The sequence below is a fragment of the Falco cherrug genome, chromosome Z (genome assembly GCF_023634085.1).
Source record: "Falco cherrug isolate bFalChe1 chromosome Z, bFalChe1.pri, whole genome shotgun sequence".
Lineage (NCBI taxonomy): Eukaryota > Metazoa > Chordata > Aves > Falconiformes > Falconidae > Falco > Falco cherrug.
The window spans coordinates 30,269,088-30,292,959 of record NC_073720.1 but is presented as its reverse complement, the minus strand read 5'-3'; the positions used below and the strand labels follow the sequence as shown (position 1 = coordinate 30,292,959).

The 23,872-nt window shown below is 39.0% G+C and overlaps 1 protein-coding gene across 4 annotated transcripts in view; it reads left to right on the top strand.

Moving 5' to 3' along the window:
• Nucleotides 1–883: 883 nt before the first annotated feature.
• Nucleotides 884–23,872, top strand: part of RFX3 (regulatory factor X3) — a 128,084-nt gene continuing 105,095 nt past the window's right edge. For 3 of the 4 annotated variants that reach the window (XM_055698583.1, XM_055698582.1, XM_055698585.1), the window contains exon 1: nucleotides 884–1,205. The gene's annotated coding sequence lies outside the window, so the exon portion shown is untranslated. Of the gene's footprint in view, nucleotides 1,206–1,462; nucleotides 1,628–23,872 lie in introns of those variants that run through there. The other variant, XM_055698584.1, reaches the window with a different exon arrangement.

Genomic DNA, 23,872 nt, shown 5'->3' with positions numbered 1-23,872 from the left:
ACAGATTACAGGTGATCGTTAACAATACAGAGAGCAGCAGCTGTATACAAAGCTGCAGATAGGGATGCGCTGGGATTACATACACCTACTAGCCTTTAGATGTGTGGGCCCTGTACATAGCCAGGAAACCACCTACACCTCGATGTCACCTGTCCCCCAAGCACCCATCTAGAATGAACACACATGCACTGCCAGGTGGAGAGCAGCCCGGTTTCACAGCTGTCAGCACCGCACCCACGACCTCCACGGCCCCACCGCTCGCATGGGGGCCGAGGCCCGTAGGCGCGGCAAGGCCAAAAGGACCCGGGGCAGGACCCGGGGCAGCTGCCGGGCGCCCCAGGCCTTGTCTCGGCCACAGCGCGGCCTTTCGCCTCACGCCCGCATGAGCCTCGCGCGGGCTGGGGCACGGCGGAGCTGCGAGCCGGGCCGCCGCCGTCCCTCCCGCCTTAAAATGGCGGCAGCCGGGCAGCTCCCCCACCGCCACCGGCCCTCGCTGCCATTTTCCGAGGGAAGGAGGCGTGGGGCGCCTGTGACAGGCGGCGGTAGGCGGGGGAGAGCCGCCGCCGCCCGGCCTAACTTCCTGTCCGTCCCGCCTGGCGGCAGCTCCCTCGCCCACCGCCGGGCGCTGTGCGGCCCCCTCGCCGGCAGCGCGCCGCAGCCGAGCCCCCACCTCCCCGCCCGCCGGAAATGGCGTCAGGCGGCCGCGGGCCCGACCCAGGCAGCACCCGCGCTGCCACGCCCCTCGCCGCCGGCCCCGCGCCGCTAACCGCCGCCGGCCGCCTGCCCGCCGTACCTGCGCGCGCCCGCTCGCCTCGGCGGCCCCGGCGCGGCGCCAGAGCCCAGGCGGTGCCCGGCCCGGCCGAGCTTCTCCCGCCCGCCCCGGCGCCGTCCGTTAGGGCAGGCCCCGCCTCTTCCGGGCCTCTCCGGCTGGGCCGCCGCCTCCTCCTCCCTCGCTCGCTCTCCCTTTTGTGAGTTATAGCAACCGTTGCCTTGTGAATCAAGCGCCATAGTCACCGTAGTCCTGGCGACTGTTACCCATCAACAACAACCGCTCCTCTCCTGCTCCTCCTCCTCCTCCTGCTCCTCCTGCTGCTGCTCCTCACCCCCTTCCTCATCGTCACCCACAACAACAACAACAACAACAACAGCAGCCACCTCCAGCAGCAACGACAGCGGGAACGCCACCACAGCCCGCCTCAGCCCAGGTGAATATGCTTGTCGGGCGCAGGCCGGCCCTCCCTCCGCTCGCCCTCCCCCGGCCGCCGCCTCACCCCTCCTCGCAGCATCCGGGCCGAGGCTGCTCCCTTGGGCTGCGCGGCTCGCTGCGCTGCGCAGCGGTGAGGGGGACGTGGGTCGCCTTCCCGGCTCCCCGGCTTGCCTTCGCCATCTCCCCCTCTCCGTCCCTCTTCCCCGTCCGTCTCGCCCCCCGCGACCCCCGCCCCCGGCCCCGCTGGGTGGACTTTGCGGCGGGGTGGGGAGGGCGTGCTTCGGCGGTGCGGTTGGGATGGGGCGGGCTGTCGGGCGGGGAGGGAGCTGGCCGCGGTGCGAAGTGAGGAGGAAGAGAGGCTTGGTGATGATGGGCATGGAGGCACGCTTCTGGGACTTCCAGGACAATTGCTTGAATGCGGTGGGTATGCATCTTACTTGGTCACTCGTTTGCACGGACGGGGGAATGTGGACATCAAGGAACGAGGCTCCGGCCACGGTCTGAGGTTACTTACTTCACACCCGAAGGAAACTGGGGGTGGGAGGAAGGATGCAGCTAGAGACGGATCCTGTAGCACACCAAGAGCTGGGCTTCCCCCCCCCCCCCCCCCCCTTCACTTGTAGGGGCCTTGTTCGGATTTGATGCGACTGCTAAATGCTGCAGATTTTTATGAACTTGCTGTATTTTTTTTAATCATGCTCATGTGCTGTCGATCATAGCAATCACTCCACTCTGCTTTACATAGCAATGTAGCTCTTTTATTCATATTCAATTTGCTGCTTATTTTAGTGCAAACTGTATGTTCTTTCTATTGTGAAGTGCTTTTTTGTTTATTCAGTACCCTCACCCATACACCGAGTAGCAGGGTTTTTTTCTTGCACTCCTTTTTAAATGATGCTTTCATACAACCAGTGTAGTATGGAACATCGCATGTGTAGATTATGCACGGTGAGTTAACGTTCATGTGGAAAGAATCCATTTCAGTTTCCTTAAACTCTCCATAATGAAGGAAATTCAGGGTATTGATTGAGTTTGTACTGAGCAGCAAAGAAAGGACAAAACAAGAAATAGTATTTTTTAAAAAAAGTGATTTTGTTATTACTGCTCTTTCAGGAGTGCATTTGAGAAAGAGGGAAGAGGCAGCTTTGTACCTTTCAAGGAGCTGTAGTAGAAACTGGGTTATTAATGAGAATGTTTTGCATTTTTTTACACTCCAAAATGCTTGTTTTCTTCATCCTTTTTTGCAATTGCTTATTAAAATCTAAAGCTTTGTGTCATCAGTGTCATCAAATCATACTTCTGTATACTTTTTAAATTCTTTCAGATAAAGTGAATTTTTGGCATCTATGATGGCAGTGAAATTTTCTTTTAAAATCTCCATATCCAGTTGCACTCTCCCCTTTGACCTGTCAAATCATGTGTCGTTGAGGCAAGCTTTTTTTCTTCTTGAAGTGACGACTTATTTCCTTATTGCTTTATTTAGTAAAATAGTTAGGAAAAAGGATGTGCTTGTTTTTAATCTAAAACGTACATTTTAATTGTATCTATGCTCTTTCTATTTTTACATCTGTAGAACCCTGTGTAAAATGCAGGGTTTCTCATTACAATTTCAACAATATATTTGTTTGTCTCACATTGGATCTACCAATGAATGCGACAGGGGCAGTTTTTCCAAGTAGCTATCAACTAAAAAACATGCTAAGTAGTTAGTGCATTGTTGATACCAACATTTCTTGAGCTAACGCGTATTGGATCTGTATTTTTTTTATGTATATTTCATGGGCCGGCAGGAGCTTAGAAAATACATTATTTTGAGTAATGACCAAAGGTTTCTGTGTTGTCATCTTTTTATGATTTTACTTAAGATACAACCGTATGCTGACTTTCTAGGTCCTGCTGTCAAATGACTTCTAAAGACATTAAGAATTTTCAGTGAGTTATGGTACTGTATTAGTTATATGGCGCATTTAAATCTTAATGTATTTGTTATTAGTTTTATTGCGTAGTTTATGCGATTTGTTGGTTGTGAAATCATTCCTGTCATTTACCATTGCTGAAAAGAGATGTCAGTTCTGCACCATGCCTTTCCTGAGTAGTCCTCTCACAGCAGGACAGAGTATTTACTATTTGGAATGGAATCCTTCTTGGGTGTTGAAATCTGTCTTTGCAGAACATGTATGCAGAGCCTGGGTAGCAAAAGAAAGTGCGTGCATCAGCTGCGAGACAAACTTTCTGTTTTAACTCTGTGAGGAGACGTACAGATGTTTCATAAAAAATCAGATCAAAAAGTACATCATACTGTCTGAAAGCAAAGACTTTTTTAATACTAAGCCACGCTTTCTTTAGGCAGTGACTGAAATTTGGAAAGTAATAGTGCAGTTGTAATCACTTTAATATTATTGACTCTTTATTCTCTCTGAAATACTGTAATGATCACAGAGGAGATCTGGATTTTGCATTCTGATTCCCTAATGCCCACAGCTATCAAAATAGTTGGTATTTGTGATGCTAACCGGTGTTTGAAAATGAGGTGGCTTGTAATTTCTATTTTTATTTTTTTAATCCATTGGTTTTCATGACTTCAGACTGTGTAACTAATTGTGTTTCAACATATCCTAATGAGCCTATCTGTATCATATGCTTTGTTGTGCTGTTAGTGAGCTAGCCTACATGGTGCTACTGTGGAGCGAAAGCCTTTCAGTAAAGTAATATAGGTAAACAAAAGAGGAATCAAACGTACAATGGTGTTAAAGAGTTTAAAGTCAGGGTGCTTTATTTAATAATTAGGTTCAGCTTTGTTAGCACTGTCCCATTTCTTGTTCCTGCCTGATACAGTAGTTTGTTTATCACAAAACTGTCTACAGAAATAAATGTAGCCATTTCTTTTCATTTACTAAACTTTGTGTAGAGAGGGAAGGCTGTTACCATTTTCCTACTTGAAATGTAAGCAAGTATCTAAAATGCAGTGATCTTTTATCACTGCAGTTCCTTTTGGTGTTCTAGTTAGTGTTTCTGGTTTCCATGCTTTACATTGTCCTCCTATGAAAGGCTTCTTTCCCCTCTTAAAATATTCCATATTAATTTTATTTTTACCTGCAGTCTCCAAAACTTACTAGCTGCAGGTATTGTCATACGGAATACTTAAAAAATGTGTAGCCTTTATATCAGATATGACTCTTAAAAGTCCTTTTTACAAATTATTCTCAGTTGAAACATGTTGTGAACGCATCACAAATACACACAGAACAAAATAATAAGCTTTCAGTGGTATGGTAGTGTCCTTGTAGTTGGAGTTCCATTTCAAAATCAAGCTCTGTCAAACGAATGTGTTAGGATACCAAAAGTGATCATGTTTTTAAATTGTGAATAAAGCTACTTTATTTTTTTTTCCTTAGTAAGAATGAGGGCTGAAAGCATGATTAAGATTTTTTAAATGAATGGGCTAATGTTTAAAATGATGTTTTTCTGTTAGCCACAAGTTTATTATTTATTTCTGGTAAAGTTGGTTGTCAGTCACAGCAGTACTTCTCTTTTTCCACAGGTGTAATGTATACCCATACTTCGGAAATTTAAGGAGAGTGCATATACTGATTTGGCTAGTTCTAGTTTGTTAGGGACAGATGGCTGATTTAAACAGGTGTCACTTTCATTTCTTGTGCATTGTTGAAACTTCCAGAGGTTTACAAAAGAGCTGCCTAAAGCAGGTGATGGTCTCTGCTTTTGCAATTAGCAAAATATACTTTTGTAGGAAATTATTTTGCCAATAACTAGGTGTGTTTTAATAGTTAACATGTCATATCAGAGTTTGAAGTGTTCCATGTTTTTAATTCTTTTCTCATTGGACTTCTAAAGGAGATATGACTATTTGGGTGTGAAATTTAGCGGTTTATGACTGTGTGGATAGCTGTAGTCCTAATAATTTTCACTCTTGCAAGACCAAAAGCAGATAATAGTGCTTGGTGTAACAGTTTGTTTCACTGAATTACTTACCTTTTTTTCTTAATAAATTTGTCATGTAAGAATATGTTTTTAATAAAAATGGCCTATTATTAAGAACACAGGAGTAGTTTCAAACTTCTGTGTTTTTTAAATTTTTAAAATATTTTATTATTCAATATTATAACTTCCTTAGTTATAAAAGATTTTAATAAGAAAGGATTACATTGAAATTTTATTTCCAATGATTATTAGACATTTTTTGTTTCTAAGGGTTCCTTTTTTCTTCTTTTTAACATTGTCTTTTTTTATAACAATGACTGGTATTTATTCATAGTTCTTAGTTATTTTCTTTCTACTAGATGCACCAGAGGGTGCTATGCTATTTGAAATATAAAATGGAAAGAAAATCCTTAATATTCTTTCATCAAAATACACTGATAGTTTATATGGGATTTGACTAAATCTTACTGAATTTTTTCTACTTTTTCCTGTGCATTGCAATATAGTAAACTTACTATTTTGGCAATATTTTGCTAAAAATCATGGAAAAAATTGGCAGTTCCACGTTTGAGTATGTCCATGTGTGTAGAGGGGTGTGTGTGTGTGTGTGTGTATATGCATACATACACTTAAAATACAATCCCTGCTCATTGAAAGAGAACAAAGAATTATGTGTAAATTTCAGCTATATAATATACAGACATAACAGTTTATGCTTATTGAGCTAAATTATTGCTCATCTGAAAAGTTAGATGAACTTGCCTGAGAGATGCATGCATTTTGGAGTCACATTTATTATATGTATTATTTTTCAACTATATTCACATTTTATGTAACTTGTTCATTTAGAGCTGAATTCTTTTTAAAGAATGCCTTGCCCTATATGGATTTTTTTGTTGGTTTTTGTTTTCCTTTCTCACTGAAACTCTTCCTGGATGAAACTGCAGTTGAAGCTTACCTGTTTACTTCTGAATTGCAAAAGAGACAGGAGCTTTAGCTGATTAGGGTAGATATTTTTTTCCATCAATCACTAGTTCTGGGAAAGAAAAAAACCCCATCCCCCAGAAAAGCCACAACCCCAAGCCCCGCAAAAGAAAAATTAGACAGATTATAATTTCATTATTGTAACTTCTCTAGTTTAATAATAGCTATTGCTTTGCCATATACTGTAAGACTAATAAGGCAATGCTTTTTTGTGCATGTGGATGGATAATGGTGTCTAGTTCAGTTTAATTTCCCTTTGGAAACCTATGAGCTGGGATAAGTGCACATTAAATTGCTTGGTTTTGCACAGGTGTCTTTAGTTGGTTTTTCTGTTACACCATGGCAAGTTGTTTGTCTTTGGTCTCCTAACCAGATTTAGTGGCCCAAAATGAAGAGACAATGGACTATATTGTTAAGCTGAATTTAATACAGGAATTTTTGGTTTCTCAATATACATTTTATTGAGGCTTGGAAGGTTAAATTCTAGCAATTCAAGCTTCCTCTGTAAATTCTTAACTTATTTCTAACCTGTCTTACTTGTTCAAGTTCCTATATGACATCCATGACTGTACTATGGGAACACCAAAGATTGTATATTAATCACTAAATTTGAGCATACTTTTAACATGTGATGTGTTTATTCATTAATGAGAGGAAGAAAATACCTAGCACCATTTTTAAAAGTAATTTCATCTGCCCATGGACCCAGTACATTGAGTATACCTCAGCTTCTTAGACATTCTCTGAGTAAATAGTTTCTTTAGTTCTTTCATTTTCTTCTTATCAAAGACTTATTTCAAATAAGTTTATAAAGTCTTTAAGGCAAAAACTGTGTTATCTAGATTTTGTTCAGGCTTTGTATGCTGCCACTACAACTAATGATTCAAAGCCATGTATCTGCCAAGTAAATGGCTTCTCTCTTCTGTTTTATTACCTCATAATAATTAATCTGTGTTTTCTCTTACACACCACCTCAGGGATGTTTTCTAAGTGTGCATTTTAAGTTTTTTTTTAAAGTGTGTGCTTAAAATCAGTGTAGTGAAATCCTGCAACGTTGCAAGGCAAGAAACAAGCAAATCTGTTAAAAGGTGCAGTTGCAGTTGAGTCAGTTTACTTCGGTTCAGGTAGTCTGGTTACTTCTTTTTCTGTGGGGTTAACTATACTTCTCTTACAAAGAATTGAAAAAGTTAATAGGATTCTGAGCCAGACCTACTTACAACACGATTACTATGATTATATATAGCTATTTTATGCTTATGTGGAGTTGAAATTTGGAAATGTATTTTTAGTTCCAATGAGCTAGTTCATATCTGCTGAATTTTCAGATGATGCATTGTGTATTGTTTCTGAAGTACCTGTGGTCTGATTTTCTTTCCCTCTTGCCCCGCCAGTGTACCTACATTTGGGGAGGGGAGAAGGGAGAGCACTCTTGTTTACATAGCTCCTTTAATCTGACAGTGATACTGGATGTTGATAGACTATATGAAAATTTTACTTGCTAGTGAATTAGATGACCAGGTTTGTGAATTTGAGCTGATGTCTTTTGTTGTGACCTGTTGCGAATTATCCACAAAGCATTTACAAAAGTTGCTATTTTTCTGGAGAGCCTCATCTAAACAAAATTAGATTCTATTGCGTGAACTTTTTGTTCCTTATCGCTTGGTGTAACGTTCTGCACTGTGAACAGCTGAGAGAGCAATTTGACAGTGCAAGTCCCAGAGGAGTTGAACCACAAAAAGTAACTAGTATTTACTAAGGAGGTAAATTAGTCTACTCATTATAGGTAGATGAAAGCAAAAATAACAATGTAACTGTAGTTTTCTTGCCATTGGAAGGAGTGGTGAATGTCAGCATTTCTGTGTTATGTTAAATGCCTCATAAATTTGGGTAAAACCTAAGCATCTCTCATCACCTAACTGCAAACCCAGTGGACCAAAATCTCAGCTTACTATTATTCCTTGTAATACTCTGTCTGAGATTCACCTTTTATTTAACTGCTGCGGAAAGTTTTCACAATTTCTCATCTAGAGCTCTGATTCGTTTTTTTTTCCAATTAGACGTGCTGTATTCTTACCTCTTTATTGTTCTGTAGCTTGACATAAGCAGGAGAGACAATAGTTAAAGATTTAGTGAAGTAAGAATGTTTCTTATTCCACATTCTTGTACACAAAGGGTTGTTAATTTGTATTTCTAGTTAAGTTTTTACATACTGTGTTTATTAATGGGATTTAATGTTAATTGCTTTGGACCTTTCGGAAAATTTTGAAAGGTACGGGAAATAAAAAAAAAATTACCTTAAAACTAGGACCAGGCCCAGCCAGCATAGGTTTATGAAAGGCAGGTCCTGCATGATGAACCTTACCTTCTTCTACAACAAGATGATCTGCCTAGTGGATGACGGAAAGGCTGTGGATGTTGTCTACCTGGACATTAGTAAAGCTTTTGACACCTTCTCCCACAGTATTCTCCTGGAGAAACTGGCTGTGCTTGGCTTGAACAGGTATACTTTACGCTGGGTAAAAAGCTGGCTGGATGGCCGAGCCCGAAGTGTTGTAGTACATGGAATTACATCCAGCTGGCAGCCTATCACAAGCCATGTTCCCCATGGCTCCGTGCTGGGGCCAGTCCTGTTTAGTATCTTTATTGACGATCTGGAGGATTGGAATGAGCCCAAACTCATTGAGTTTGCAGAGGACACCAAGTTGGGTGGGAATGTTGATCTGCTGGAGGACAGGAAGGCTCTGCAGAAGGATCTGGACAGGCTGGACCGATGGGTCGAGGCCAGCTGTATAAGGTTCAACAAGGAGAAATGCCAGGTCCTGCACTTGGGTCACAGCAACCCCACAAAATGCTACAGGCTCAGGAAAGAGTGGCTGGAAAGCTGCCTGCTGGAAAAGGGCCTGGGAGTGCGGGTCGGCAGCCGGCTGGACATGAGCCAGCAGTGTGCCCAGGTGGCCAAGGAGGCCAGCAGCACCCTGGCTTCTGTCAGGAGCAGTGTGGCCAGCAGGGCAAGGGAAGGGACTGTCCCCCTGCACTCGGCACTGGTGAGGCCGCATCTCGAACCCTGTGTTCAGGTTTGGGCCCCTCACTGCAGGAGGGACGTAGAGGGGCTGCAGCGTGTCCAGGGAATGGCAGCGGGGCTGGGGAAGGGTCTGGAGCACAAGGCTTGCGAGGAGCAGCTGAGGGAACTGGGGCTGTTTAGTGTGGAGGAGTCTTGTGGAGACCTTATTGCTCTCTACAGCTAGCTGAAAGGAGGTTGTAGTGATGTGAAGATAGGTCTCTTATCCCAGATAACAAGCAGCAGGACAAGAGTAAATGGCCTCAGGTTGTGCCAGGAGAGGTTTCATGGGATATTAGGAAAAGTTTCTTCACTGATAGGTTTGTCAAGCACTGGAACAGGCTGCCCAGGGGGATGGTTGAGTCACCATCCCTGGAGCTGTTTAAGACTTGTAGATGAGGTGCATAGGAATATGGTTTAGTGATGGACTTGGGCAGTCCTGGGTTAGTGGTTGGACTTGATCTCAAAGGTCTTTTCCAACCTAAATGATTCTATGACTCTACTTGCCTTAATTAAATACCCATGCTTGATTTTCAAAGTGTTTCTTTTAGGAAAAGAGTTGTTCTATAATCACGATTTTAAACTAAATTTACTCAAAATTTCTGATTGAGAAATCTAAAATTAATTGTCAGATCATACACATTTTAAAGTTAGTTGAGTGATAGAAAGTTAATGTTTAGCTAAGTATTTGTAACTCTACAGACACCCATTTATAAAATTAAATTATGATTTGTGAAAACTATTTAGACTACTTCTGCCTTAAGATCTGGCTGTATGCAATGTTACATTAGCCTTGGGTAGTAAGGAGCAGTTGACCTACCTGCATAGTAGCTGACTCACCTAATTAGCTGTTAGCCATGAGGTGAAATCAACATGCTAGTTTGAGCATGTGGTAGCTAAGGTTGTGTCAACATGTGGGTATCTGTTTTGTATTTAGTTCACTTCTATTTTATTTGGTCCACTCTCTTAAACCACTTCAACTGAGTTACAATTTGCAAAAGAGTTGATAATAAAATGAATATGGAAGAGTTATTTGTTTTCTGTCAGATTTAGTACAAGGAAAAATGTAAAATCCAGTACACTTTTACTTCCTCGGAGTTGATTCTGCGTAATAGTAACAGCAATTCCCTATAACTTCTAGGAGGACTTTTCTTTGGACTTTCTGAAAGGCATGAAGACTCTTCCATGAGCTGTACCATCCTTACAGTTGTTTTAAGGAGTAAAATATGCTTAGTTTTAGAATGGTGCTATGTAGCACAGAAATATAGCTCCATTCCTTTATTTTGTGGAAATCCTTTTGTGCTCAAATTCTGGGTTTTGAAGTGAAACAAGTGTGAATGTGCTAAGACGAATGCTCAGCTCTTTGTGATATGTCTCTTTCCAGCTTTCCAGGTGGTTTCTGATGGAAGATTGTCTTGGGTTGCTCTGGCTTTCTCCAGCTCTTTCGAGAACTGGAAAGTCCTTAACTCCTTTGTACTGCGAGGAGTATTTTTTAAATTATATATATATACCTGATGGGATATTTCAAGGAACAGTACTGGGCAGGTAAATTTGTAGAGGTTTTGGTGCTCTGGGTCTGTAGTTATGGGCAGATGAGAGACTTAGGGTTTTCCAAGCCTCAGGCTGGTTCATACAGTTCAGGTTTTGTGACTGAAGCATACTTTACTAGCAAACTTATGTCAAACCAAGGGAAGGTTTATTTGCAATAGGCTGAGAATTAGAGTTGGTCCTACAAAGCAGTAGCATAATTTATTATGCAAGCAGTGATTCTGGTTAATGGAACAGAGCTCTTTCCTAGTATTTTAAAGGTTGGGGGTTTTATGCTTGTTCAGTTGCAGCTGTTTTATGAAGGTTTCTTAATGCTGTTGTTTCAAGCCATCCAGATGGTCAGTAGTCAGATAACCTTACGAACTTGTACAGTCTGGGATATGCACATTTCAGATACCATCTTACCTCAATAGTTGTTTGAGGAGGCAACTGTTACTAAGATTTAAATTTCAGATAGTAAAATTACTTGCCATGATCCTGGTATGAGCTACTGAGTCAAGTTTTGTGTCTTAACAGGGCTTGAAGGTGTTAAGTATCTTCACTGCTTGTCGTTGGTTGAGTATATATTTCTCCTGATTGAATCCTGAAGAAACTGACATTTCATGACTTAAAGGAAGAGTTAGACACAGTGTCGTGACTTCAGTGCAGTGGCCAACTTTCGTGACCTAATGAAGAGGTATTCTTCATGTGGCCTTGAGTCACAGCTTGTGACATCGCAAACATATTTCAGGCAACTTACATGAAGGGGAGTGTTAGGATTACTTTACATGTGGAAGACTGCCTTTTAGGGGTTTCCAGGGCTTGATTTCAGGATGACCTGCTAGGTTATATGGTTGGAACCTGAAACAACTGTGCTGTAAATCTCAGCAGCTCTTAATGGTTTGTCCTCAGCACTGTCATAAGTTTGGGATGCTCAAAAGTTCTTGTGTTAGCATAGTGTGTTGTTGGTTACATGTTATGATCCAAGGATGGTAACTCTTCAGACACAGCTGACTTTCTTGAAAGTTCAACATCAGCAGGCTGACCATCTGTAGCCTACTGAAACAAGATAAGTTGGGGCCAGCAGTTCATTCTTTTTCCTCTACTGAAAATAACTGATGTTTTTAATAAAGTATAGTGTTGCAGAATGGCTGTGTGATCACGGCCATGACTCCCTTAAAGATCTTTGTGAAACAAAGTTAGCGTAAGTTAGCTGAAGCAGGCCTTGCAGCTGTGCTGAGGCATGCTGATAAGGAAGCTGAGAAAAACACTGACCTTGTGCCTAATGTTGTACATAACTTTGAGGAATTCGCGTAGACAAGAGAGAAAAAAAAATATGTAGCTAGCTATCCGCAGAAACCACAAGTAGGAGGACGTATGAAAATGTAACCCTTTAGAGCTTAGCCAATCAGCAGATGACTTGTAGGCATAATTAACTGGAACTGTATATAAGACATAATCGCGCCGTAATAAATCGAAGCTTGCTTTATCACTCATATTGAGTTTGCCTGCTTGACTTCCCTCGCCGTCGACAGTATAGGATTTTCTTCCCACACTTTATAATGTGGGAAAAGGTATAATGTACAAGGCAGAAAAGCAGATAGGAAATGGGAAGTTATGTTTTGGTCATCTGTGGTAAGGTGTGTGTAGGGGAGGTTTTGATCAGAAATGATAGAAGTAGTTGTTCCAAAGTTTGTTGTATACGAAGGCCAATGTAGCAGGGTTTGGCCATTAACAATGGCTTCACAACGTAATAGGGTGTTAATCCTGCAGATTGAGATATTAATTGGTAGTATGATAAGGCCTGTAATAAAATGATCAGTGTCATCCCCGTAAACCAAGTTGCCTGGTCACAAGTGTAACTTTTGACTTTCAGCTGTGCTTCTGAACTCTCAACAAGTTGCTCTCATTGGCTAGTATTTATACTTTGTTTTTAAAAAATGTTTATTCTACATGCAGAACTTCTGTCTTTCATGTATGAATTCAAAAGTTTTTATGTACTCTACTGAGAGCATTTAACCTGTTAGTATGGAAAAGGTTAATTTTGCCATAAAACCAAAGGAACAGAAGATGCTTAGGGCACTCAGTGCTGTGTGGTGTCCTGTCCTGTTTGGTTCTGTTGGGTTTTTTTCCTCAAAGAGCAAAAGAAGTGTGGCAGGTAATTTTATAGGAGTAAAAATCACCTAGGCATTGCTAGGGCATTGCTTTTTAATTATTATTTAAAATATATTATTAAAATATAACAATACAATTACATTATTAAAATATACTATTATTTTTAATTTAATTGCTTTTTAATAGTTGCTTTTTAATCTAGGTGATCCACCCTTGTCAAATGGAGTTACTTGCATTATGGCAATGGGTAAAACTGGTGGTTTTCACACCATTGACTGTTATCATGCTGTTTCTGTATCAAGTATGTTTTCTTAAATAGTCTCTTAAATGTCCTGCATAGAGTGTTAGAAAGTGCATCTTTTCTTACAACAGACTTACAGATTATCTCTTATGAGCATGGTATTCTTGTGCTACTTGGTGAAATCTAGTATGGAAGCGGTCACTGAGAAAAAGACTCTCTTTTAACTTACTTCCACAGTAACATATTGACCAAAAGGGTCAGTCCTGTGCAGTTGTCCAGGTCTTCACAGGCCCTCAACTGGCAGTCTGTAGACTGCAGGCTTGGGACAGAGTGGCTGGGAAGCAGCACTGTGGAGGAGGCCCTGGGGCCTGGGTGTCAGTGAGCTGAAGGTGATCCATCAGTGTGCTTGGGCAGTATAGGGGAGACAACAGTATCTCTTGGGCAGTATGAGCAAGGGTATAGGCAGGAAATTGAGGGAACTTACTATCCCACCCCTCTCTGCACTTCTTAGGCAACGTCTACATCCATGTCCAGTTTTGCCCTCACTGTCCTGCCATTATGGGAAAGACATTGGTGAATGGGAGTAAATTCAGCAGAAGGCCACTGAGACAGCCAGATGCTGGAGCACATGTGCCTGTGCAGAGACACTGAGGGACCTGAGCTTGTTCAGTTGGGAGGAGAGATTGTTAGGATGCCTGAAATTATCAGCCTTCCGTAATATCCATGAGGAGGTAATCAACAAGATGGAGACAGGCTTTTCACAGCTGTGCGTGGTGAGAGGATGATAGACAATGTTCACAAGTTGAAACGAGGGAGATTTAGGTTGGAGATAAGGAAAATCTTTTTCCCCAGGAGGACAGCCCAGCAATGCAGCTGGGGCCAAGCGAGGTTTTGACATCTCTGTTCTTGGAGATTTTCAAGCCCTGAGTGCATGAAGCCCTGAGGAACTTGTCTGATGCCAAGTGTGAGCCTGCTTTGGGAAGGAAGTTTAAGAGCTCCTGAGATCCCTGGCAGCCTGAACTATAATATAATTTTACTTGTGATTCTTTACAGCAGAAATTCCTTGACTGTGATCTAGTTTGTCATATTTTTCTTCTTGGCCAGTTCGGTTTCTTAGGCCTAGAGCTAAAATCACAACATAGTTGTCTTGAGATATATCACAAAAACATAGTTTGTGTGCCCAAGAGACAATATCCCTAACAACGCAGAACTCTTGTGTTCCTTTTTGCTTCAGTGCATTACTACCATTATGTTATTTTGGTCCAGCACTTTTCCCCCTGGATTTCACAAACTCAGGATCATACATAGACTGGATTCTGTGCATTTATTTATAAAATATTTTACAATGAAACATTCAGAATTTTCACTGGAGCCCTGCGGAGGCAAAAATAATAGCAGTAGAGAAAATTGCACTAGACGGCAAACAAATTTGTTCGGTCTCTTCAGGAGAAAGGAACTATGAACAAAGCCATTTTAAAAACAAGAAGGAGAGGCCTTAGTTGAATGTCTGGCAAAACCAAACTCCATTTGTCAATTTCTGTGCACTTCTATTTGTGTGTATTTATTAGGGTCTTAATTTGCAGTTTTTAATGCTTTTGTTGCAGTGGAAGAGGAAAACCAGCAAACTTAAAATTTTTATTGGAAATTATTTAAAACTTTAAAATAAATTGGATAATTTCCTAGCTTTGTTGAGACCAGTTCAGGGGCATTGATGAAACAATCTATATTTGGCTAACTGCCTGGTGATTTGTAAGTGGTATTCAACAAATATGATGGCTGGGAATCTGAAGAGGTGATTTTTTTTGCTGTGATGAGGGTATCTAAAATCTTATCCTGTTACTCATCTGTATTCCTGTTAATTTCAAAAAGAACCAGATTGTGTCCAAAAAAGGATTTAGGAAGTGAGGATGAACATTTCTCAGTGTCTGTAAAGAAGTGTTTGTTTAGAAAAATGTTTGCTTTATCATATAGCTTGAAATATAACATTAATAGCAATGATGGAGATGAAGAGCAGTGGTCTAAGGAATTGTGCATAGCAGTAACTACTATTGACAAAATCAGAAAAATAGTTTCAGAATCAATGCTTCTATTGAGTGAAGTAGTTCTGTTGGGTTTTTTGTTTGTTGGTTTTAGTTTTGTTTGTTTTGGCTGGTGTTTGAGCATTGTGGGGCGTTCAGATGCCAAAGTCCATAGCAAAATTAATGTATCTCTTGCTCTTGTTCGACACTGCTTGAGGGATAAACAAAGGCATATATATATATAAAAATATATATATAAAAATAATTATGATAAATATAGTCTTGATAATCAAGGCAGTATTAGAAAGTAATCTCTTTGTTTATGCCTTAATCACTGAATTTGGTTCAGCTAACAATGAAGTATCTGCATTTAAATAATCAGATACACTTGCATTTTGATTTTACTTATAAGTTATTAAACTGGCCTCAAATTCAGGAATGTTAGTGGAAGAGGGACATAAGTTTCCATAAAGTGTTTGCAGTGCATTTTTTCCTGGGAAAAATCCTTTTGAACTAAACTGAATGCACAGTGAGACTTGAAATGTCCTGAAACATTTAACACCAGTACTTTTTTCAAGTACCTCTATTCTACTGTGTTTGTCTTTAAGAATGTTCCTGTCAAGTAAGGTTACATGTCTGACTTCTACAAGTCAGTGATTAAAGTGAATACCAAGGAAATTAAAGTGGTGTAAATCTTGCTGAACAAAACAAAGAGCTTCAGTAAGAAAAACAAATCGAATAATCTTTAGCATATCTCAAAAACTATGTAAGTAGTACTCAGTATTGGTGTTGCATGTGCATTTAGATTTTTATGTTCTCATATTAGAAATGAGATTGGTAATGGTATCTGAGAATGTTATTTTACTGTTCCTTGGAAATTGTGAAAAACAAATGATAGAAGTTATATATAGTCTTAGGTCTTAAAATAAAGACTTGGAAATCAAACTCAGTCTTTATATTTGAATTGTCTTCTGATTCTCTATATGTGCAGTAAGGTGGAGCATAATAAAGCAAATCGTGACTAAACAATTACAAAAATCAGTTAATGTTACCTTTCATTAAACCAACTATTGAAAACAGTAGTATTTATATTACTTGAGCATCAAGTCTTTTGTAAGATAATACAAACATTTCTGTTAGGAATCTTCTGTAACATTGGAAGTCAGAAAAAAAAGACACAAATGTTCTAAATTATTCTGTGATTCTGTACTTTGGATCCAATTGTGCGATTCTTGAAATTCCATTTGTATTGTAAGTCCAGTTACTGCAAACATGAAGATTCATTAACTACGTGCTGTTGTACAGTCCTAGCTTGGTTAATAACATTCTTTTCTTTTTATAATTAATGGATTTCCCCTAGTAATTTTTTTTTTTCTTTTCTGTGTGCCAGTATATTGTTCCATATTGATTGCTTCATTTGAGCTTTATACTGTACTTCCTATTATGTCTTATCTTGGTGTTTTTTTCTTGGAGGGGAAAAAAGCCATAGTAGATACAATGCATAATGGTTCTTATTAGCTAGGTTATTTCCACTATTTCATGTTTTCACATGCTTTCTAGAGTCAGTCTTATGTAAGAGCTTAGAGCACTGTTTCTCTGAGAGAAGTACAGTGATAAGTAAGGAGGATTTAATAATTTTAGAATATTATTTATAAATGTAAGCCTGTAATCAAAAAACAAACATTGAAGTGGCTGGTTTTAAGTCAGATATGGAACAAAAATAAAAATATTGATACCTATCCAGGAAAAATAAGCTGAGACTTGTTCAAACTGTTATCTTTTACGCTGTGATACCGTTAGGTTGCAAAGGCAGAACAGAACTTGCTGTTTGGAACTGAGTGTCTTTTACTGCAAGGTGGACAAAAAGCCACGTGGGAGTGTTTTGATTTTTTTGGGCTTATGGAGTTTTTTGGTTTATTTCTGTGTGTATGACTCTGTGTATGTTTTTGCACTAAAAATACTGCATCTTTTCATGAGACACCAAAATCAAGCTTTAATTTAATAAAAATAATAAAAAAATAAATGAATAAATATGTGTTTGTGAAAGCTAACATATTGGGAAAAGTCACATGAGAAAGCAAACAAGGTTAAAAATTAGTATCTTAAATGTTGTCCAGCGTGATACTGAATTTCAAGTATGTTTGGTAAAATAATATCCTTTACTGTGAGAGTACTTCTTTGTCACTGCTTCCAACATAATACATTTCTTGTATATTTCCTGTAGAACTGCTGTTGCTGGCTTTGCTCTTAACTTGAATATATATTTCTTAAAAAAAGAAAGAACATGATAAACAGTGAAATATCAGTCACCTTACACTATACTCAGATGGCAAAGGACATGGATACTTTTATTATCAGTTACTATCTATTTGTGGTTTTTTTCATATTTTTTTACCAACACAGAGTGAGATTGTTTTGATTTCCTTTTGAGCTAATACAGTACTTACTGGGGAAAATGATGATTTAATTTTACAATTATGGTACTTTAAGTATATCAATACAAAGCAAAGTGGTAGATTTTTAAAGAGATACTTAAATTCAGATGGTGGGGCAGGGTGAAGGGTATCTTCAGGACATAAAGCAATATTTTAAAATAAGGTAGCTTTTTCTAAATATGTACCCAATTTTGTAGTTTCTCTGTGAATGAAAGTTTTCTGTGTATGTATACTTAAAAATTGATTGTTCATTTTATTTTCTTTCTTCTTCTTTTTTTTTTTCCTAAACAGGAAATCGAAGTATATACCACTGTTTAAATCTTCCTTTATGTCAACATTTTTTCTTCCTTTGCAGTTTGTTTTAATCCTTTTTTGCTGCCTTATTGTATTATCATTGACAGCAATGATATCTGTTTATCTATCTTCTGTAATTACAGTTATATTTTCAGTATTTTTTTGGCACTTTTTTTTAGTTACTTACCTCTGCAGTTCAATGTGTACTGTTTTTTCCTGTTCCTTGTTAGATGCCTGGCTAGCGTGTGTTTTAATATTTAACAGATTACCTGAGATAGTGGGGTGTGACAAGCCTACAAAGCATCACACATGGCTGGCAGATTATCAGGCTGGGTTATAGGGATAGCCTACAGCTCCCATTCTTTGCTTCCAGGGACAGCATGATTCTTCCTTTGTCAGCAGCCACTTTGCTTTCTTGTTTGCTAATCTCTAGCTTTCTCTCAGGATGCTTTAGCCTGCTTCATGTCAATGTACACAAAATTGACACTTAAAAAATATATTCTGAGTAACATTCTTTTAGCCAATTTTATATAATTGGAAAAATATATTGAGAAGTTTGGAATTGGTTTCTTTTGGCAACAACCTGTGGACAGGTAAAAACTCTGGACTTTTGGGGGAAAAAAATACCATATTGAGTGGAAAGCTCTGAGGATATCTTAAAATAAGGTCTTGAGTTGTTTGGATGGTGTGCCTTTTTGTTTTGGTTTTGGTGGTTTTTTTTCACGTTCACTTTAAACATACAGAAGTGTGCTCATGTGACATCTACTAAGATTTTCTGCAGAGCTTATTAATACCTTCCACCTTTGTGGCATGACAAAGCCAAGTTCCCACACCTGGCAGGGCTGTCCAAATTGCTGCTGCTTGCTTTGGTTTGTCAGAATCTGTCCTGGAAAGCATGTGTACAATCCTTCAAGGCACTTAGAGGCTAACCTCTGAAAAAATTGTGCGACTAATCCCAAGGTATCATCAGTTATTATACTCTTTACAGCCATAATTTTCTACACTTCCTTCCACACATAGTTGTTTCTTGATTGAAGTTTTAAACGGTTCATCCACAATAGTTTTTAAATATTTAAGTAAATCTAACTGTATTGATCAACTTTAAGGTACTTAGCTCAGTGTTGCTTAGTTCAGGAAATACTTTAGTATTTGAAATGTTTGGATTGGGTAATTCTGTTCCAGTTTGGAACTCTTTTATAATGGCGTGAGAAGTTATGTGTGTTTATAGAGATTTAGGTTTCTTTGAGTTGTTCTGGGTTCTTCCAATCTTTTATATGCATAGTCATAAACATATGCTTGCACAGCTTCTTTGGGTGGCCACTCCTACAGGTGAGATCTTCTGTAACAAAGGATGGAGAAATGCTAGGCTAGGCCTTAAGCTCGTTATGGCCAGATTCTGGTGAAGTTTCTTTTATTGAGGTGTCAAGGAAGACAACCAGTGTGGCTTACCAGTTTTAGTAAGTCAAGGCCCTGTTCTGTTTTGTGTAAACAAAACCTTGATGCCTGCAAATTTCATTTGCTTCAGTGACATTGAAGGGAATATCATACTTATGAAAGGTCATTTAAGGAGAAATGGTAGATTGACGTGGCTTTGGATATCTGCTGTCTTTGTCAGAGTCCTTGTCTCTAATAAATCCTTGGGCAACATAGAAGTACTTAACTAGCTCTAGCAAAATGTTGACTGTAAAATGTACTTCAGATAATCAATATCTAGTTTTTAATTACAAACCAGTAGGTAGTTTTACAGTATAACACGCTTAGTTTGTTCTAGCTGTACCTCTGTTGATATTTTCCAAGCTGCCTGTCATCTTTGAGATAGTGACCACAAGGCTAACTTAACATTACAGTGATCTTTTCTTTATAAAATTCTAAAAGGTAAACTAGCAACGGTGATCATACACGGTAAGACTTTAGTCTTACGGTTTTGGCTGTAGAAGCTGATGGAACATATTCGATTGTGGTATTTGGTTGTGGGACTCTAGTCGAGTAGTGATTGTCAACTTAACTAGACTAGATCCCCCAAATATGGGGATAAGGCAGCTTCTTTGTGGTTTGACTCTTGCCCTAACACAGGTGAGATGTTTGGTTTTGCTTTAGAAAAGGATTTTGCAAGCTTACAAATTCTGGAGAAAAAACAAAGTTCTAGTTAAGAGTTTGTATTCATGAATGCATTCTGATGATGTTTGCAGTATTACCCCAGCCCTCTTGAGATTTCTGTGTTCAGTACAGGCTTAGTATTTGCTATTGTTTTCAGGGTACCTCTAGAAAACCTCAACCAATAAGTAGTAGGAAGCGTCTTGGGAAGAACAAACTCCAGCATTCCTCATCTGACTTCTAAAATCTGTTTTGTGACACTGGCTGTTATGGCTATTGTGCAGACAATTAATCTTAACTTTTCCAGAAATTTTTGGGACAGTGTGTTTCTTTCTTTGCTTTGTACTCTGAGGAAACACTGAAAAAGATGGACAGTCATATCAGAAAAACGAAAGAGAGGTACAAGTTTCAGAAAAAGAGATACCAACAAAATAGTTTGGGAAGAAGGTCAGCAAAACTCTGTATTACCACTGAATAAAAGGCAGTTACAATTAATTTTACACTCCCATCATCCTCTTGAGTCAGTCAGCAAACACAGCCTGTGCTAGTGTGTTGTAGTATGGATCCATTTAAAGGACCAAGCTGGAGGAAACACAGCATTCTTAATTCTGGTGCTGTAGACAAAATTGTTCTTTGCAGGCTGGAACACCCTTAGATTATTAGAAAGAGTGGAGAAAAGCCATAATATTAATCTCTCCTGCATGTAATTTCTTAGCCATTCTCAGCAGATTTGCAAAAATCTTGGTGAAATAAATGAATCTGCAGAGATGTACATAGATGCCTAATTTGGCTTGCATAATCTGTAAAGGTGACAGACTCACAAAAGCACAACTCAGTTTGACTGCAAAGTTTTAAAATCAATTTACAGGCCTGTTGGGCATGTTTTGATATAGAGAATAAATACTACGTATTATTCTGCAATTTTAAAGTTCTTTTTAGGGCTCTTTAAAAAAAAAAAAGATCTACTTTATGATACAGGATATGAAATTTGATTATTTTTCTGTCAAAGTTTATAATAAAATATCTGTACAGAGCACATTGTGCAACTCCATTATAGTAGCTGTTGAAAGCTGTTTGAAAGGTTTTGATGTTTATGCATTTTAACTGGCCTAACTTAAATGATGAATTAGGGTGAACATTGCTGTTTACTTTGCTGTAGTGTGCAGTAGAGATCAGATATATTGCTTTTGTGTAATTCTTCTGTTTTGGTGTTTGTTTACATTGTTCCAATCTGTCATTATAACTTTTTTAAGGGTATGCCTGGAGTTGGGGGTTGGTTGAGGAGAGTGTTAATCTATTTAAATAAATTGGTTAGAGCCATGCTAGGAGACCTGTGGTGTTTTCAATGCTTCTCAGCCTGAAAGCGCTGCATAACCCTTGTAGGTTGCATAGCAACAGGCTCCTAGCAACAATAATAGATTGAATTTCCAATAGTGACCAGGCCAGATGTAATAATAAAGCAAGAGTACAAACAGTTGTCACGGTTTTCTTTTCATAATAAACTAGTTTGAATTTAGGGAAATGCTGTTTCTCAAAGTGGTGAACATCTTTGTGAAATGAAAATACTTTTGAAAACTTGGGGCACTGAAACCCTGGCACAGCTGCTTAGCATGAGTGACTTTGAAGTCTAGTAGTTTGAAACATAGGAGAAAACAAAGAAACATTGAGTTAGCAAGGAAAGAGGGTATTTAAACCCCACTTTAAATGGCTTGTAAATCTCAACTTCTTTCATAAATTGTTCTGTACTGGGACTTCACAGAAGTCCCTAGCTGTATGGGCAGATGCGTATTATGGAAGGAATATGGTCAGTCACTGTGGAATTAATGAAGTTGAAAAGAGACTTCCCCAAAGTAGGTTGTTCTTTAACTGCCTGCTGTTTAGATTTGCAGTGTCTGTCTTTGGAGCATGGGATGTCAGCTACCACTGGAAAGTGGTTGCTAGTCACAGGCTTTTCTGAAGTTAGTATTTGCTTTCTTCTTTTGATTCAGCTGTCAGATACTATGCAGCAGTTCTCATTTTTTGCAGGCACATGTTAATATAAAAATCCATATACATGTATTGATGTTTTCCTTTTTCTTCAATACACTAACCATGACTAAAATGAAAAATACAAACAATAATGTTGCTTTATGTGTTGTTAGTGAAATGCTGTGTAAAATTACAATATGTTTAAAAATACAGGAGTTTTTTATGGGTAAAAGTTTTAAGTAGTAAATGTTTTCAACTAAAAAATTACACTTACTTGTGTGAATGATTACAAGATGTAATTATTTTTCTGGGACCCAGCTGCTATTTATGTGCTAATAGAGCATCTATATTCTTTTTGAATTAATTTACCAATATACAGTATTCACTGTGGGATCATATAGTGTATTAATGGCACAATTATCTGCCAAGAAGAGTGAAGAATGTCAATGAGCTGTTTTTCTGCTTAATTAAATACTTTAGACCCAACTTAATGGGCCCACATCACATAAACATAACATTTAATCAGATATAAGTACAGAATGCTGTTTGTGCATTGAAGCTATATTTGTGTATGTCAGTATCTCTCTTCTTGATATGCCCTTGAAGGTTTTAAAGTGACTTGTATGGGAAAGGTAGGTGTAGGAAGCTACAATGCTGTATTCCTGTGAATCAACTCTGCTTTTATCTAGAGGTGACAAAGGTGTACAAAAAATATTCTTTGCTGATGACCTTTTGAAGAGGTAGATGAAATTTTCAAGTTGGTAGGTTCATGTCTGTTAGTCCAAAACTGATGTTTCAGGAAATGGGCAAAACAAAATGAGTTCCCTCGTGAGCCTGGGACAAATACAGAATGGATGCAGAATTTTCAGAACACCATTGGACATTTGTGCAACTAGAGAACCATTTTAACAATTATTTGTGAAATTATTTTAACTTTACTTTTTAAACTTCAAAGAAGAAAGCTCCTTTCCGTTGTATGGGTGTATCTCTCTTGACTTAACAAAAAGTGAGCATTATGTGAGCACTTGGGTTTTCTCTGCTGTGGCTGAAGCATGGTCATTGTTAGGTTCAAGTCCATGGTGGTACTTTCTGATTAAAAATGACTTGTATTCAGTTGCAAGAAAGCATGAGTGTGTTTGTGTGCCTGCTTTCCAATTGTCTGGAAAACAGTCTTCTTAATGTTCCTAGCTTCTCAATTGCTAAGAAGTAACCACATACTTCAAAGACTAATGCATCTGAAAAGTTCTGTTGGATTATGATATTCATAAAAAAGTATAAAAAATCTTCAAGTATAATGTGGGTTAATTTTAATGTTGTGTATTTATAGCACTGACCTTGAAAGGGGATCTAGCAGTTTTGTATGTCACTTGTATTATCTAAGAGAGAAATAGTAATTACTACAGTGGCCTTGCAAGGATTTGACTGTGTGTGCAAATAGGAATTAGAGCAGGAATGGGTAAGAGTTCAAAGGTGTACGTGAAAATCGACACATACCCAAAATGTTGTAGGCTTTCCTTTAACTTTCCTTTAGGTTGAAGAAGCTATGTTCAACTTTGGGTAGGTGTTGTCAAGTTTGATTGTAAATGGTATTTATTCAGATACTTGATCTGTTTTTGAAAACAGTGTTAGGTGTGTGTATTGTGCTAGAAGCCAACAAAAACGTTATTGACCAAGTTTCTTCTGGGCACCAAAAGCATGCAGTCCATTGTGCAATGCTTGACTGGATATATACTAACCTCCTTGGTGTGCATTGCAGGTACAGGAACGAGTTGTAGCTTCTGTCAGATGAATTGTCCTTGTTCAGGCCTTTGGCAGTATAAGTCAGAAGTAGATGAGAGCAGCTGCTTTAAAGGAGTAGTTGCCATCTTAATATAACTGTTTCATTGAGTTTTTGTGCTGAGGAGGGGTATCTGCATTTATTTGCACATGTACTTGTGCCTGTTCTTTCCTGTTCTCTGTTCAGTCATCATTCTGGTACTTTTGGCAGTGCTC